We start from the raw sequence: 18,654 nt of genomic DNA, 5'->3' as shown, positions 1-18,654 counted from the left end.
TTATTTCTACTCAAGCAGATTTGTGAATTGAAACAGACACTCAGTCAATGCAGCAAATCAAAGCAGATGGCTTCATAGATTTGATGGCTTTTCCATAGCTTCTGTGGTCCTTACAAATAATATACAATGATGCTACAATTTCACTTCCATATTGGGAAAATGTTAAAGTCTGGTGAGAGATGTGACACTAATCTGTGTAGCTGATCAGTTGGGTTTCATCAGCTCATCAAACTCTCAGGTTATCAGAGATCTTTGGTAATGGCAAACCTTGCACATTTTCTTGGTTCTTGAGTTGTTGACTATGGCCAATCACCTGTCTTTAATTTGCTTCCCCTTGGGGTAACAGAATGGTGAAGATTTGTGCATCTCCTGGCTAGCAGATCTGGGAGCCCAACATTACCCTCAGTACCCTGAATATGGACTTAAAGCTGATGAGCCTTATATTCATTTTTGGCTTGGTATTTAAATTTATATGGTTGCAGTAGGCTTAAATCTTTTGATAATAAGTCAATGGCAACAGAATATCACTTAAGGAATTGGCATAACTGGTTACTACTTTTAAGAATATGACAATGGTAAGATTATGAATAGGCTGACATCTTTCGTTGAGGCCTATCTCTGGCATACTGTATTTCTCAGTGTATCAGCCTGCCTCTGATCATTAGTTGAAATGTCCACAAGCCATAATCCTGATACAACTTTATACTATGTACAAAGCTCACTGCAGCATTTGAAAAATGATGTAAACCTTAAATCAGGGGTCCCCAATCCCCGGTCTGTGCCAGCAACTGGTCCGCACAAACAAGCAAAGCCCCATCTGTGGGATGCAGGCAGCACACAAAACCACACACTCTCCAGTCTGTGGAAAAACTATTTTCCATGGAACCGGTCCCTGGTGCCCAAAAGGTGGGGACCTCTGCCCTATATAACATGGCAATCAAAGAATCTACAAGAAAAGGTTAAAACATTAAGGGTTCTTTAGTTTGGAAAATAGGTGACAGGCCATGGTATACGAAATCAGGCATAACATGGTGTCCAATGAAGCTAACTGAGGGGAGAGAGAAGAAAGCAGTTTTTTTCACACAGCACATAACTGAACCATGGAATTCATTACCACATGAATGACAATGGCCACTAACTTGGATGCTTTTCAATAGAATTAGATAAATTCATGGGGGACATTTCTATTGGGGTCTTTGGTCTTCGAAACTTGTTGTTACTTCCAGGTTGGAAACAGCATGTTTCCAAATATCGTTTGCAAGGAAAAATTGATCAAAGAGGCATAGCTTTCCTACTTGAAAGCTTCCAAAGACATTTGGTTAGTTATCTTTAGAGACAACTTTATAAGATAATTAAGATAAAGTTATCTTTAGAAAAACTTGAAACATTGTTAATTACATATTCTATTCATCTTGCAAGTGATAGCGATCTCTGATTTCTGCTAAATATAAACTTAATGTTCATGCTTTGGAAACTAATTTTGTATTTAAGACAACAAAACCTGGAAAGGAGAAAAAAAATAAGTAAGCTATTTGCTTTTAGATTCCAATAAGGGTTTTTTTTTTAAAAAAAAAGTTTTACAGCTTAAGATCATGGCTTTCGCTAAGCAAGATTTTAATCTTATCACACTTTTATAGTTGAACTATTGACTGATAAAATAGATATTAAAATATTATGCTGGAGTTTCCTGGGGCCACATGTTATAGCTCAAGTTTCTGGCAATGCACAATAGTCTAGCCTGGGTTTATAGAATGCCAGCAAAGTAACAATGATGATGTTAGATTTCTAATTGATGTAACAGTTTTAATTCAAAAGTCATAAACCATTGTTTATTTCAGCTGAAATCTTGTCAAAGATTTCAAAAACTTCCACTTCCAGTGTAGTTATACATTTTAGATAGGTATGGTTTATTCAATCCATATAGCTCATATATTTATTAATGGTGTGTTGTGTCCCTTATAAATTTTCTTCTTCTTTTCTCTTTAACTTAGTTCAGAACCACTGGACTAGGCAATTAGAAATTCTGTAAATGTTAGAAGATTGTAAATGTGAGGTAGAGGGTAAAATAATGACTAAAGAAGATGATGCATTGTATTTCATAGATAACTTGTTTAATAGATCTCCTATTCCTTATCTTATTTTGGTAAAACGAGAGTTTGGTATTTTATTTATTTAGTTCATAAATCATAATACATGTTATTTTATCCATATTTCATAAATTCAAATAAGCAGACTTTATGTTACTCACATTCAGACACATTTAACACTTATATGGCTTACCCTGGAGAGCCATAAAATCTTTCCAGATCAGCAAAATTCAGTTTGGGATTTGGGATTCGTACAAATACTACCCACAACTCTAATCCCTTAACGCCGGGATCTAAGAGCATAAGCCACCAGGAGGAGTTGCTGTCACCTTTTGAAAACAGTCTTATTTACTGAACATCTGTGCATGTCAGTAAAGTTTCAGATAATAAAGAAAATAAATGATCCAAAATTAAACTAATTCTCAATGGAAAAGGAAGGCTTTAGTTTGTTTGTTTCTGCAGGTAAAGTTAATGGCCACATTTCTGAGAATGTGGTCAGATTCTTCCACCCAAAAAGACAAGAATGTAGAGAAATAACTTTAGTGGGATTTGCAACAAAAGTCCTCTTTCTTACTGAAGAAATTTCATTCAAATTAAATATAAAACAGTGCAAGTAAAGACTTGCTCAAATTGACCTCAGCTGCTGGCAACTTCATAGATATTTTCATGTAGTGTTCATGATAGTAACATAGAAATTTAGATCAGAATACAGCTGGAAGGGACCTTGGAGATCTTCTAGTCCAGCCCCTTGCTCAAGCAGAAGTCCCTATATCATTTCAGACAAGTGACTGTCCAGTCTCTTCTTAAAAACCTCAAGCAATGAAGCAACCATGTCTGAAGGCAAGCTGTTCCACTGGTTAATTGTCCTCACTGTTAGTAAGTTTCTCCTTAATTCCTGGTTGCTTCTCTCCTTGATTAGTTTCTCTCCATTGTTTCTTGTGTTGCCTTCTGGTGTTTTGGAAAATAAATTGATCTCCTCCTCCTTGTGGCAGCCTCTCAAATACTAGAATGCTGCTATCATATCCAGCCTAGTCCTTCTTTTCTCTAGACAGCCCATTCCCAAATCCTGCAACTGTTCTTCATATGTTTTAGTCTCCAGGCCTTTAATCATCTTAGCTGCTCTTCTTTGCACTTTTTCCGAGGTCTCAACATCTTTTTTGTAAAGTGGTGACCAAAACTGGATGCAGTATTCCAGAAGTGGCCTTACTAAGGCTCTATAGAGCAGTACTAATACTTCATGTGATTTTTATTCTATGTATCTGTTTATACAACCAAGGATTGCATTAGCTTTTTTGGCTGCTGTCGCACACTGCTGACTGATGTTTAAGTGATTGTCCACTAGGACTCCAAGGTCCCTCTCACGGTTACTGTTTTTGAGTCAGGTTTCACCTACTCTGTACTTGCACCTTCGGTTTTTCCTGCCCAGGTGTAAAACCTTGCTTTTCTCCATATTAAATATCATTTTGTTGGATAGGGCCCATTGTTCAAGTCTGTCAAGATCTTTTTTGAGTCTGAGCTTGCCTTTTTGGGTGTTGGCTACTTCTGCCAGCTTGGTGTCATCTGCGAATTTGATGAGATTCAAATCTATCCCCTCATCTGAGTCATTTATGAAGATATTGAAGAGTACTGGGCCTAAGACAGAACCTTGTGGTACCCCACTTCTTACTTCCCTCCATATATGTAGATGTAGTACCATTAAGGACTACTCATTGAATACTGGTTTGTCAGCCAGTTACAAATGCAACTGGTGGTGATGCTGTCTATCCCACATTTTTCTAGCTTACCAAGAAGTAGGTTGTGGTCTACTTTGTCAAATGCCTTGCTGAAGGCTAAATATACTATGTCCACAGCATTTCTCTGGTCTACTAATTTAGTCACTTTGTCAAAGAATGAAATAAGATTGGTTTGGCTTGATCTGTTTTTAACAGATAGGTAGGCCTGCTCCTAATCCCTTTCCTTAAACATTGCCAGCTGATGGATGCCAGGAAGCAACTGTTGCTGGCCATCAACCAATCAACCCCAATCAACCAATAATAAGCCACAACCAGCCAACTACCTATACAAAAGCCCAAAGCACACATTCCGGTAGAGAGGGGTTCCCTGAGGATGGGCTCCAGCATGAGTCTGAAAGTTGGGAAGACTAAATCTCTGATCCTGGTGACCAACCCAGATTGGATCCTGCTAGAAAGTGTATGAAAGCCCTGCCATATAGAACACTCTTCCCTTTGAAGTTTGGCAGGCTCTTGATTCTCCTAGCCTTCTGTAAAGAACTGACTTTCGCCCAAATGTTTGGAGAGGAGATTATATGACTTAGCACCAGGATATGTTGTTTTTAATGTATTTAGTTTTAGTTTTATTATGTTTTTTTATGTTTGCCTCTTTGATTCGGAGCTACCCAGAGTTGGCTATAAGATGGGTAAGTATGTAAATGTTTTAACTAAACTAAACTAAAAAAATCAGCAAAAGTTTAGTTTTGATTAAATGGATTATACCAGCCTTTTAAAAATCATCTGTTTTATTGTGTGCACTATTTTCTTATTCCTGCCAAATACCAAACATGGGGTAGTTTGCATGCTAATGTGAAATGAGTGCAGTAACTTTCAATCCCTTGCTGTGCTGGATGCCCAATGTTTGCTAGTATCATAGGAAGCAATCCTTTCAACATTATCATTATTATCTTTTACTTGGTTTGATTAATTAGCAGAGCAAAGGTAAGATGCACTCTGTATGCATGCATGATTAATGGAGCTATTTAGGTAGGTAGTAAAAAGCAATTACTGGCTAATCTATTCCTCTTTGTGTTTTTTTCTAAAAGTTTCACAGTTCAGTTCAGATATATAAAAAGCACGGCCCGTAGGGACATAGGAATAATATGTTTATCCACATGGTGATTCATGTGATTGTGAATTCTATGCAGCCAGAGTTTCCAATCATATAAAGCGATAACCATGTTCAATCTAATAAAAATTAATTTTATGTTAGAGCTTTTCCATCAATATGGTGATCAGGGACAGAACTGGAGAATCCATCTCTTTCCCCCATCTATAGTAAGGATTTAATAAAACTTTAATTAGAGCTTCTGTTATGTTGCACATAATTTTCAGTCTTTGGAACTGGTGGGTAATGCCCCTGGAATTATGGCTGCTCTAGATGAAACTAACTGCAAATCGCTGTTTCATAGAATTGCAAACTGAGGAATCTAAGATCCAAATCATAAATCATACCCTGAAATCATAAATCTGATCCTTGGGAATGATTCCCTCTGAATTCTAGATCAATTATTGAAACCTTTGTTATGCTTAACTCTATACTTCTACTGAATAAGACATATTCACCTTTCTCTCTCTTTGAATCTCAAGTCCATTCAACTTTGAGCACATGGATAGGGCTCGCAACTTGGGAGTCCTCCTAGATTCACGGCTTACCCTGGAAGATCATATAGTGGCCGTGACTAGGGGGGCTTTCGCCCAGGTTCGCCTGGTGCGCCAGTTGCGGCCCTATCTGAACCGGGACGCCCTGTGTACGGTCACTCATGCGCTCGTGACCTCTCGCCTTGACTACTGTAATGCTCTCTACATGGGGCTTCCCTTGAAGACCACTCGGAGGCTCCAACTGGTACAGAATGCGGCTGCGAGAGTTGTCTTGGGAGTTTCCCGGTACTCCCATGTTACACCTTTGCTCCGCGAGCTGCATTGGTTACCAGTTGTCTTTCGGGTGAGGTTCAAGGTGTTGGTTACGATCTTTAAGTCCCTACATGGCATGGGTCCAGGATACCTCAGGGACCACCTGCTGCCGGCATCGATTCCCCTCCGCCCTGTGCGTTCCCACAGAGAGGGCCTCCTCAGGGTGCCGCCAGTCAGGGAATGCCGACTGGTGGCCCCCAGGGGGAGGGCCTTCTCTGTGGGCGCCCCGGCATTATGGAATCAACTGCCGGTGGAGCTCCGGATGGCACCAGACCTCCGAACTTTCCGTCGGGGCCTGAAGACCCACCTGTTTGAAATAGCTGGTCTGGCCTGATGGGGGATTATGGGTTTTTAATTGTTTTTTAAATTTGTATTACTGTTTTAATTGGGCATGGGTTTAATCTTTTTTTAATTTTTCTATTGTCTTTTTTATATATGCCCTGTGAACCGCCCTGAGTCCCTACCAAGGAGAAGGGCGGTATATAAATCAAATAAACTATAACTATAACATGCAGAAAAATCTCACTGACCTTAAATGCATACAGGCCTTAAGACCCCATTGCCCCCACCAAATGTATCCAACCTCTACATATTCCCCTCTTTACCACTGGTATCCATAGCCTTTCAATATGAATTGGAGCCTTGCTGAAGGGCAGAAGAAAATACCTGAATGAAGTGAGAGGCAGCGCATTTAATTTATTTCACAAGACTTTCCAATGACTTCCTTTGTGGCCAAAATCTTTTAGACCTGCTCTATAGCTTGAAAAAGCAGGCGAGACAGCTGGCTAACGAAAACCTTTTATTTCAGAACCGGGCAAGGAACAGACTTACATTGCCTTCTATTTATACTCCAGCTGGCCGGTCGGCGACCAATCAGGGCTGTGCCGGTTTCCCGCTTGTCCAAACGGGCCAATCGGCGATGGAGAGCTTTGACAGCCCAGAGCTGTCAAGCTAACTCACACCTGCACAGTAACCGGCGGTTCTTGACAGCCGAGAGCTGTCAAGCGGTTGCGCTTGCGCAGTTGCTTCCGGCAGCTTTTGACAGCTGTCAAAAGCTGCGGAAGGTTTTACCTCATAACTAGGAACATGGTAACATAACATATAACGTGAATACACAACAGACCCTGTTCCACTTGCTTGAAATATTCAGTGAAAAATGTCAGTCGGTTCAGTCATAACGTAATATGTTATGTTCTACAGCTTCAACTAATTATTTTAAAAGTTTACTTCACTCTCTCTTCTATTCCAAAACAACTGGCTTGGCTGTGATTTCTCCACACGTTCGTTCGTTCGTTATTTATTTATTTATTTATGCGGTATTAGATGAAATGAAAAAGAGGAGAAAACTAAGTTGGAAAGCAAAATGGAATGTCAGACTAATCCCACAGGCAATGTTTTTTTTTAAAGGGATCAACAAGTTTGAAAATGTAAATAAAACATACTGCACTAGGTAAAGACCCTCTGTTGTATTTTTGTCACAAGTAGAACAGAAGCAAGTTAATACGCAAAGTGATGCTGAATCACTAAAATACTAATGACAAACATTCAGGCAATTGTTAGGCAGGCAGTTGTGGGGGGGGCAAGATTCTCCATTATGAGTGAAGGCATCTACTACTAGATCAGGAGTAGGCAACCTTGGCTCTTTTATGGCTCGTGGACTTCAACTCCCAGAATTCTTGAGCCACCATGAGTCAAAAAAGAGCCAAGGTTGCCTAACCCTGTACTAGATCATAGGAAGGCTCTAAGAAAGAAAACCAGAAACTTTCTGAGTGTACCTGGAGTTATATTGGTTCTAAATAAAAAAGAGTTGTGGAAATTCTTGTACTTCTATCTCATTTGTCTCAATCTTGCTAAAGAACTTGTGAGAACAGGGCTTGGGAAAAAAAATCACTTACTGTTTTAGACAGCTGCCAAGAACCTGACAATGCTGCTGTTCTGATAAACAATGATCAAAAAGCTATAGCTGGTGGGTGAGAGTGAATGTGGGGAAGGATAAGGGATACCAAGCAGGAAAGAACATAAAACAATGTTTCATTACAAAGGAGCAGATCAGTTGTAGTGTTCATAAGAAACATTGCCAACTGGATGCCTCCCTGGCTTACCTGAGTAAATGTAGAGGAGTTCAGAGACAACCATCAAGAAGGAGTGTAAAGGGATTACATAAATATTAGGCTAGCTCTGAAAGAGAGGAGGGATGAAAAAGAAACTTAAGATTGCCCCACATTGATTCTCATTGGTTTGTGAGGCAAGAGACAGAAAAACTCTGCCAGGGATTCAAGATTCTGATGTTATATCCTGCAACAATAAGGTAGAATTACAGTTGCCCTTGAGAAGTCATTTTTCTGTGCTGGTTACTTCAATGTGCTGACAGTGCTGACAAGGTTTAAGATTCCAACAACCTTGTTGCTCCTCCCTCTTCAGCCTAAAGACAGGGCTTTTTCTTCCATCACAGTTTTTGTCATCTTGTGGGAGAGATGAATAGAACATCACTGTTGGAGTCTTCAATTTTTCCATGGTTTTATCCCTTCTTGCTAGGTTTCATTAATAAATGAAAATTCCTATTGTTTACTAAATCCGGGGTTAATGTGCAGTATCCAGGGGAATGCTGTGGATATAATTTACTTGGACTTCAGTAAGGCATTTGGTAACATAGGCCACAACTTACTACTTGATAAGATAGAAAAGTGTGGGTTAAATATCATCACTACCAGATGGACTTGTTACTGGCTGACAAACTTCACTTAATTTGTACTTCTTAATGGAACTGCATCTACATGGAAGGAAGTATGCAGAGGGGTACCCCAAGGCTCTGTTTTAGGCCCAGTACTCTTCAACATCTTCATCAATGATTTGCGGATAGATGGGGAATTCATCAAATTTGCAGATGACACCAAGCTGGCAGGAATAGGCAACATTCCAAAAAATAGTTAAGATACAGAAGGATCTTGACAGACTTGAACATTGGGCACTATCTAACAAAATTCAAAGGTGAAAAAGTAAGGTTCTACATTTAGGCAAGGAAAACAAAATGCACAGGTACAGTATAGATGGTACCGCGCTCAATAGTAGTAACTGTGAGAGGGATCTTGGAATCCTAGTGGTCAATCACTTAAATATGAGGCAGCAGTGTGCTGCAGCTGCCTAAAAAGCCAAAACAGTGCTAGGCTGCATTAACAGAGGGATAGAATCAAGGTCACGTGAAGTGTTAATACCAGTTTATAATACCCTGGTAAGGCCACACTTGGAATACTGCATCCAGTTTTGGTCACCAAGATGTAAAAAAGATGTTGAGACTCCGGAAAGAGTATAGAGAAGAGCAACAAAGATGATCACGGGACTGGAGGCTAAAATGTATAAAGAATGGAATTGGGAATGTCTAGTTTAATGAAAAGAAGGACTAGGGGTGAAATGATAGCAGTGTTCCAATATCTCAGGGGTTGCCACAAAGAAGAGGGAGACAAGCTATTCTCCAAAGCACCTGAGGGCAGGAGAAGAAGCAATGGATGGAAACTAATCAAGGACAGAAGCAACCTAGAACTAAGGAGAAATTTCCTGACAGTTTGAACAATTAATCAGTGGAACAACCTGCCTCCAGAAGTTGTGAACACTCCAACACTGGAAGTTTTTAAGAAGAGACTGGACAACCATTTGTCTGAAATGGTACGGGGTTTCCTGCCTGAGCAGAGGGTTGGAGTAGAAGACATCTAAGGTCCCTTCCAACTTTGTTATTCTGTTATCCCTTTGTTCTCTGTGAGACAAGGGTCCTGGACAAATAATTCCTGATTCCTCCCCACTCCTGTATAGCCGATAATATCATTACAGAAATTTATATGGAATAAAATGCCTCAAAAAGAAACAGAATTTGTTCTCCATAGGAAGAGGCAATGTGTCAAAAAGATTTGTAGGTTAATACTTTACTAATATCTGAAGAACTGTATGACAGATGAGAACGATAGTGGCTATCAGTATCATAAGTACTGAAAAGAATTTGTTGAAATCTCTTCCTATAGACAGATTTGCTTTCTTGTTACAAAATCAAATTCAAGTTCATTGATCAACTCACAATCTTTCCCCACAGCAGTCAATTGCTAATTACCCCAGATGTTTTCATTTCAGCAGTATAATTTAGAGGAAGTCACCCCTTTGCTGCTATTGTAAGGCAACTGGTAGTCAAAAATACATGCTGATCAAATCGCATGGCTCTATACCTATAAATCCTAATCCATCATTCCATCATTCCTGCTAGAAAAAGTCCTCCCTAAATTGTGACCATTCATTTAATCTATAATTCTTCCTAGTCATCTCGAGTAATTAAGTCACAAGCTAAGGGTAAGAGCTAATGTCTTATAGCAGTGCACCATAAATGGGGAGATCCAGATTTAAATCCATTCTTAACTCTATGCCTTTGGGCAAGTAACTATCCCTCAGCCCAATTTACAATGCAGGATTGTTGTTATGAGGAAAATGGAAGAAGTTGCCCTTAGTACTTTGAGAAAAGATATAATTCAAACGAACCAATAAAAATTAAACTCATGCTGATGGGACCAGAAAATAACTTTTACAATCAATAGCAACATTTTATAAAACTCTACAACTTTCAGAGTTACATTCACTAAAGATTATCGGTGATTCTTTTATTAGCCTACTAAAAATAATTCCATGCTATTGCCTCCTCACTATCGCCTCTTAATGTATTTCCTTTGACTGAGAGACTTAGCCTTTTATTTAAAGTTTAGCTCTTTAAATTAAAATGTCTATGTGTGCTTTCAGTCACGTTTCACTTTTGTCTATCCTTCCTCACTTGACAAGAATATCAGGCATTCTATTTGGTCTTTGTATATCAAAGTGGCCTTGTAAAAATGTTAAAGTAGTACAGTATCAAATACTTGACTCTGGAAAAAAAAATATAGAATGATTCTATTTATTTAGGTGCCAAAGAGTCTTTAAAGAATCCACTGTGATTTTAAAGTGCAGTTTGAGCACTGAAGACGGTTCATACTGATTTGTAGATTTTTTAAAAAAAAGCAGATTCTTGCTCTTGCTCTTCCCTTTCCAACACAAACCTGACAAAATAATTGCACAGAAATTGCTAGATACTTCAGGATAAAGTTTTCATTGGCCCAGTACTTGATGCCATAATTTTTATGGACTCCTGCTTTACTGCACGGGCCATATGTCCTAAGGAGAAAAAAGTCTGCAATATCAGGCATGTAGAGCTGACTCAGCAAATAAAGAGAAAAAGAAAGAGAAATACAATCAGCTTTATACAACTGTATATGCACGTATCTACTCTTAAAGGTTCCCCCGCACATGCGTGCTAGTCGTTTCCGACTCTAGGGGCCGGTGCTCATCTCCATTTCAAAGCCGAAGAGCCAGTGCTTGTCCGAGGACGTCCCCGTGGTCATGTGGCCGGCATGACTAGACGCCAAAGGCGCATGGAACGCTGTTACCTTCCCACCGTAGTGGTCCCTATTTTTCTACTTGCATTTTTTATGTGCTTTTGAACTGCTAGGTTGACAGAAGCTGGGACAAGTAACAGGCGCTCACCCTGCTACGCGGCACTCGGGATTCAACCCACCAAACTGCCGACCTTCTGATCGATAAGCTCAGCGTCCTAACCCACTGAGCCACCACGTCCCAATACCAATAATTTACTCTTAGATTTGCTTTTGCATACATCTATATGGTAAGCAATTTTTAGGAGCACATACAGTGTTGAAGGAATATATTGGAGAAGATTGACTTCTGTGGGTAATCACTTCTTTTGAAAAGAGTTTGCATATCTTTCCTTATCCTGCTCTAAGGAAAGCAAACAGCTTGGTAATGAACATAGTAGGAAGAAATCAAAGCCAAATGTTTAAGGGAGCTGTTTATTTTGCCTTTTAATTTGTTGCAATATTTAACAATGAGAGCAGGAGGAGGTAAGTACTTTTCTTCATTAAGGAACTTAATTTTAGCGCTTTCCTTACTGTTGCTGTTCTTTCATATACCTTTTAATGTTTATATCATTGACCTGTAATTTTTACCTAGAAACTCCATGTGGACAGCAAGCAAAAAAACAAGCAAACACTGTGATATTCTTTGCTTTTGAATATGAGCAAGCCAGTTATTACAGTAGCTAATGTATAGTAATGTTTTCTGCAATAATATAATGCCTTGCTCACTGGTGCGGCACAGGATATATTCACTAACCATTGTTCTCAGTCTATTTCTGAAGGTTATCCTTTCTCAAACTAATTTTATATTAACTTATTTTGATGTTCCTATTTTTTTTATTGAGTTACATGTTCCGACAACATTTTACTTCTAGTGACATGGCTTTTTAAAACATGCAGAAAGTACACTTCATCCTTTGATCTCATTCAGGTGAGGAAATAATGGATGATTCCTTTTTCTCACATATATAATTACACAGTTGTGAACAGCCACACAGGGCTTTAAACTTGTATGGCTATGGAACTATGTATTGTTGAACTAGCTGCTTGTTTTTCGGGTGGATGGTGGTGCATTTTTTTTTACCCTGATGGAGCAACAAAACTCCTTAGAGAAGACTAAGCTAAAATTGGTCTTACTGAATTCTGTTGGAAGGAAAAATTAAAATCCATTAGCTAGAAAAATTGAACCCGTGAGGCTGTTTTGGAGCTCTTTGTATAAAGTGATCTGTATTCAAAATGGCGAGTGAGTACGAAGTGCTCAAGTAGGCTCTTTTTAAATTGGGTGATTATCATAAGCTTTGTAAAACTGAGTAAGAATTTTCAAAGTAACATTAAATTAGTACTGCGTATAAAGATAATCTTACATCAATTTAGCACATTAACAGTAAGAGTTTAATAACATCTTTAACTGTTAATATTTTTAAAAAATAATAAATTAGAATAAACAATAAGAATTTCTATCTAATCAGAGAAAGTTTGTCCTTACTGTCATAAATCACACACAATTTAATGTTTTAAAATTTTAAATTAAGAGCCAAACTCTGGATTTTATACAAGTCCATGTGCATAACTGTAGTTCATAAATGATTTTCAGGATAATTAAGGATCAGACTTGTTTTTTTAAAATGTTTTTTGTATATTGATGTATACTCCCATAGTTTAGTCTGCTCTTCTTCTAAATAAGGATTTATATATATATATTGCAATAAGAAACATAAAGTAAATCTCAGCAGTTCTTACCATATACAAAGTATACCAAGCCAAATTTGTATATATCAGAACTGGGGGGGGGGGGGGAGAACATCAAATGACAAATGTAATTTGATTGAAGCAAATGTAAAGTAGTGCATATTGGTGCAAAATCTCCTAGCCTCATAGATACATTGATTGCTCTGAGCTGATTAAAATTAAGGAAGAAAAAGAACTTGGGGACATAGTAGATAGCTCAATAAAGGTGTCAGCTCAGCGTGGGCAGCTGTGAAAAAGGCAAATTCATTGTTAGAGATCATGGAATTAGGACTGAACAGAGAATAGGGACTGAAAAGTAAAATTGCCAACACTGTAATGACTTTACACCAATCTAGATTATATCCACACAATTCTAGTACTTGTGCAGTTCCAATCACCCCATTTGAAATGGATATAATAAAGGTGGGAAGAGGGCATAACAACCCAAATGTCCAAGAGGCTATGTGGAAAGATTGTAAAGAGTGTGTGACTCTTGAGAAAAAAAGGTAGCTAAGAGGTGACACGGCTGAGCTATATAAAATAATGTAGATCAGACATGTCAAACACAAGGCCCGGGGGCCAGATCCGGCCCGTGAAGTGGTTTCATGTGGCCCACGAAGCCATCCTGGAAACAGTGAGGGAATGGCCCCCACTGCCTTGGCCCTAGCCCAGAGACCCTCCTTCTGCCAGAGACCCTCAGATCTGTCCCACTCCTGCCCAGGCCCCCATAGGCACCCTCGATGCAAACAATGTAGAGCTGGCCACGCCCACCCAGTAGGCTATAGTACTCTAGCCAGGCCCACCCAGTAGGCCACGCCCACCCTGGCCAAACCCACTCAGCCCCCTGAGGGCAACCGCAATGCTGATGCGGCCCTGAATGAAATTGAGTTTGACACCCCTGATGTTTTCAACAAGGAGGAAGGATTATTTCTGCTTCTTTCAAAGCAACAGGACCGGGTATGTACATTCGGAGAAGTTGATTGGAAGAAGATTGAAAAGAAACAAAAGAAAGCTCTTTCTTTATAATGAGCTTCATTGTGGATTTTTTTTTATCACAGGATATGGTGGTGGCCACTAACTTATGTGGCTTTAAAAGGGAGCTGAATTAATTCATGGAGGGCAAGTCTAGCAAGGGCTGTGGGTCTTGAGAACTCAGTGTTACTTATGGGAGTGGGACAGCATGCTCCTCTACTTGTAGGAGTACAAGTGAGGAAGAGGTCTATGTCCCAATCTCCTGCTTGTGGGAACCACAGGAATTATCTGGTTGACTGCTGTGAAAAACAAAATGCTGATCTGAGGCTTGCATGCTCCAGAAGAGCTATTCTTATATTCTTATCCGCAGCGGTATAAATGCTGCTGGTTGGGAAACTGCCATTTCAAAAGAAAATTTACAGGCCCATGACATAAAACAGAATCTCAGCAGACTGATTAGGAGAAAAAATTTGTGATGATGGCTAAAACGTTCATTCAGGGCCTCTCGTGGCTGTATTTATACTGAAGATACAGTATACAGAAAGTGCCTCAAATAGTTACTAATTCATAGCCATGATATTATACTACTCGATAAGCTAAACAAAAAGAGGAAGCTCATCTGAATACAAAATGTAGCATTCTAGATCCATATGGTTGAACTGAAATTTAGCTGTGCTTATAAGCCCACTGACATGGATGCAAAGAATGCTGATTAGCTTGTTCAGTTGATCTACCCTGCTATATTTATGACTATATCATAATTTTACTTATTAGCTGTAAGACCTCCAACATTCATCTTGAAAAAAAAAACTATTTTTCAGCATCTAGGTGCAGACAAGTTCCATTTTAAGCAGGATACTGGACCGTTCCTCACTAACAGGGAAGAAACCCTGTTACTTCTTTCCATGACCAAGTGGTCTGTTTACTTCTCCGTACAGAAATGGTGAATCTTTAAATACTATCAATTATAGCTTGAAGATGTCTCAGCAACCTGGCACAATTGTGAGGGGTGCTGAGAGCATATTCTGAAATAGCTGGATTTAGAGATATATGTGTTGAAAGTACCATATATGTATCTTCAGTGGTAAACAAAAAATATAAACGAAGACAGGGAGGTATAATGTCATCCCCTTTCCACCCTAAAACAGGTAGACAATCACTATACAATGCTGAAACATTAATTTAGGATACACCAAAGTCATAAAATTAAAACAACAGATCGATCAACAATTCTTTGTTGATTGATCCGTAGAATGAAACCTTCAAAATGTTTCATTCACTAAAAAAAAAAGCAAGGGATATCTCTTACAGAAATATTCTAACCATAAATAATTGCATTCTTTCCCCACAAATCTTATCTATGCACAGTAATGATTTTTAGCAGCTGTGATTCTTCCATCTTAAATTTTCTAAAATGGAGCTAGTCATCTGGATTATGGACAAAATTTGGAATAATAGAGAAACTGTTCAGGGCTGGATCTGCTACTACTGCTATTTCTGCTGCACCTTCAGGCAAGGAGTTTGACCAACTTAGGAAATAACTTTTAGCAAAGGAGAGTGCAATACCAAGCCCACAAAACTTTTCCTTTTTCAAACAACTTTCTCACTGTGCAATTTCTCCTAAATTTTTAGGAAAAACCATTTCCCTCCAATTTTCTTCCATTTACTCTAGTCTGGAGTAACATAACTATCTTGCCATTTTTCCCATGCTATATTTCCAAGCTTTTTGACAATTGTGATATTTTCCCTTTACTCTACTTTTTTTTCTTTTTTAGTATGAACGAATGTTGCCTTTTGGTAGACACGTAGAAAAATATGGCACATTCACCAGCAGTTCAAATTACTGAAGATTTAAATTTGGAAAAGCTAAATATGTAAGATGAATAATAACTTCGCTTTAGAAATGTTCAAGACTCATCACATACACTATTCTGAACTTCTCCTGAGACAGAGCAATATGATTAACTTTGGATTATCCTTCATATGGGAAGTTGAAGTTGACAGGGATACACTTAAGGCCACCTGTGGAGTTCATGACAGAGATGAGATTTGCAACTCTTTCTCTAAATCACCGTGCCACAACAGCCCCTTTGTGGCCCATAAGGATAGATTACATAGATTAGAGGCATGAAAGAGTCAAAGTAGTAAAAAAGAAAAGAGGATGTGGTTTTACCTAGAAGCAAGATAAAGTATAAAATTTTGATGACATATTTTTGCAGCTACTCTTTCTTTGTTCTGTAGGCCATATGAAAAACACAGCCTTTGGAAGGATGTCATTTTTGACTTTTAGCTACAGTGATGATGAGATATTTCAGAGGTGAACCAAGCACAATTTTCTATCACATATTGCCAGGTTTGTAAGCAGTATTTGCCTTGTCATTTTATGATAAATAAAACAGACTCTAGGCAAGTAGAATTATCAACTGAAAGTTGCCTCATTCTTCGTTCAGTTTGTTAATAAGAGGAGGCAAACAAAGCCTTTAAACAGAAACCTAACTCTTCTACATGATGCAGTTCAGGCATAATATTATCTCCCTAAAACAGGGGTAGGCAATCTAGGCTCTTTTATGACTCATGGACTTCAACTCCCAGAATTCCTGAGTCAGCTATGCTGAGTCAGCTATGTACAACCATGGGTTGTACATTATATCAATGACCATAATAAGATGTAGGCACAGTCCTTCTCTCTCAGGTGTTCGTTAGATTAAAGGGAATGGTTTTGTGAATTTACCTTTAAACCCAACGGGTTTGTAACAATCAATCCAAAAGTTCTTGTTATTAAGCTAAAGAGTTATCTTATAGCAGAGGTCCACTGCATTATCTCTAACCACTGAGCTCTAACCTCAGATCAATACATGGTGTCCCATAAACCTTATGTATTAAAAAAAGAAGAAGATAAAGCTGCAACTTTTTTTTTCATTTTCAACTATTTTTTTCAACAAAACAAATAGATGGGGAGGTGGTACACAGCAATTTCTCTTTCACAATTAAAGGAAAATCTGGCGACACTAGAATCTACTTTTTGAAAAGAGAGTGGAGGTGGCTGAGAAGGAAGAGATTATTTCTTTTTCCAGAACTGTTACCCAGGGTACTTTTCATAACCCCAAGATTAGAGCCAACTTTCAACTAGTTTATATGTAGTGACTTTATTTTATTTTATTTATTTTATGCGCTTAGATTTTATGTAGGGCAGGTGTATAAATCTCAGTCTGAGATTTGCTACTGGTTCATCCTGGAGTCCTGCAGTATAACCCAAAGGCCAATTTATCTTCTTCTGGAACTGACATTTACAAGTGTTGGCCTGGAGTGACATCGATGCTACATGGTCATGACCTTACTGATTGCCTTAACTCCAGGAAGGAATACTATTAACCGAAAAAGATAAAGGACATTTTGAGCTCTCTGTGAAATCAACCCTTGGAAAGGAATAAGAGTCTTACCTTGTAGATATAAAAGTATCTAACTTGCTACAGATAAGTCTTACATTCATGCTTCAAAAGACTCCTGGGAATGTACCATATGAGTCTGTGGCCCTGACAGCAATCCTTTAGTCTAAAAGAATAAAGCAAAAGAATACAAAGTATCTTGACCTCATTCATCACAAAGGTGGTCTAATATTGTAAAAAAAAATGATGCTCCTGAAGCTTCAAATGCTGCTTCAAAATTTTTGTGCAGAAGCCTCTGAATATTGCTCCTTCTGTTCAGCTGTAGCTCTGCTGAAGACCAAAGGTATTTTAGGCCCCCAGGGGGAGGTCCTTCTCTGTGGGCGCCCCGGATTTATGGAATCGGTTGCCAGTTGAGCTCCGGATAGCGCCCGACCTTCGCTCCTTCCGACGCGATCTGAAGACTTATTTGTTCGAACAAGCCGGCCTGGCCTGATGGGGGATGGGTTGGGATTTTATTGTTGTTTTAAATGTATTTAACTTATTATTGTAGCTTGGGCATTTCGTTTTAATTCTTTTTTTAACTTTTGTATTTTTGTACTTTTATATGTTTGCCCTGTTTACCGCCCTGAGTCCTTCGGGAGAAGGGCGGTATACAAATAAAATTAATAATAAAAATTAATAATTATACAGCTGACTGAATCACGATGATCAATTATACACACAAGTCATGCAGTTCAAAGTGAATATACTATAATCCTGTAAGTGAGTATTGTTGTTGTTAGTTGCGAAGTCATGTCCGACCCATCGTGACCCTATGGACAATGTTCCTCCAGGCCTTCCTGTCCTCTACCATCTTCTGGAGTCCGTTTAAGCTCATGCCTACTGCTTCAGTGACTCCATCCAGCCACCTCATTCTCTGTTGTCCCCTTCTTCTATTGCCCTCAATCTTTCCCAGCATTAGGCTCTTCTCCAGTGAGTCCTTCCTTCTCATTAAGTGGCCAAAGTATTTGAGTTTCACCTTCAGGATCTGGCCTTCTAAAGAGCAGTCAGGGTTGATCTCCTCTAGGACTGACCGGTTTGATCGCCTTGCAGTCCAAGGAACTCGCAGGAGTCTTCTCCAGCACCACAGTTCAAAGGCCTCAATTCTTTGGCGCTCAGCCTTTCTTATGGTCCAGCTTTCACTGCCATACATTGCAACTGGGAAGACCATAGCCTTGACTATACGCACTTTTGTTGACAGGGTGATGTCTCTGCTTTTTAGTGTGCTGTCTAGATTTGCCATGGCTTTCCTCCCAAGGAGCAAGCGTCTTTTAATTTAAGTGAGTATACTATAATCCTATAAGTGAATATGCTATAATCCTCA

This window comes from Vipera ursinii, assembly GCF_947247035.1.
Source record: "Vipera ursinii genome assembly, chromosome: 3".
Classification (NCBI taxonomy): Eukaryota; Metazoa; Chordata; class Lepidosauria; order Squamata; family Viperidae; genus Vipera; species Vipera ursinii.
Note: the sequence above shows the minus strand (reverse complement) of the source record.